Source organism: Penaeus monodon, chromosome 33 (assembly GCF_015228065.2).
Source record: "Penaeus monodon isolate SGIC_2016 chromosome 33, NSTDA_Pmon_1, whole genome shotgun sequence".
Classification (NCBI taxonomy): domain Eukaryota; kingdom Metazoa; phylum Arthropoda; class Malacostraca; order Decapoda; family Penaeidae; genus Penaeus; species Penaeus monodon.
In genome coordinates this window covers 32,687,052-32,687,352 of record NC_051418.1, presented here as the reverse complement: position 1 = coordinate 32,687,352, position 301 = coordinate 32,687,052, and positions in this window count along the sequence as shown.

The window sequence follows — 301 nt, the reverse complement described above, 5'->3', positions numbered from 1 at the left end:
CTAATGCTGTGAACGTGTAGTAAATAGTAAGTTGGAGGTTCAGGCTCTCTTGGAAAATTGGTAAAAAAAAGGTACAATACGTAAAGTTTATACACTTATGTTGCAAAGTTTAGCACAAGTGTATTTACATTGTTACTTAACTCTTGTGTGTGCTCAGAATTTGACGAAGGGAGGAGGGTAGAGGAGGTTGTCAGTCGGATCAGCTACTGTAGTTGTCTAAATTTTATGTATATAAAACATACACAAATACACGCACGTTACGTTTTTATTTTTTTATTGTTTCTTTATTGTATTGTTTGTG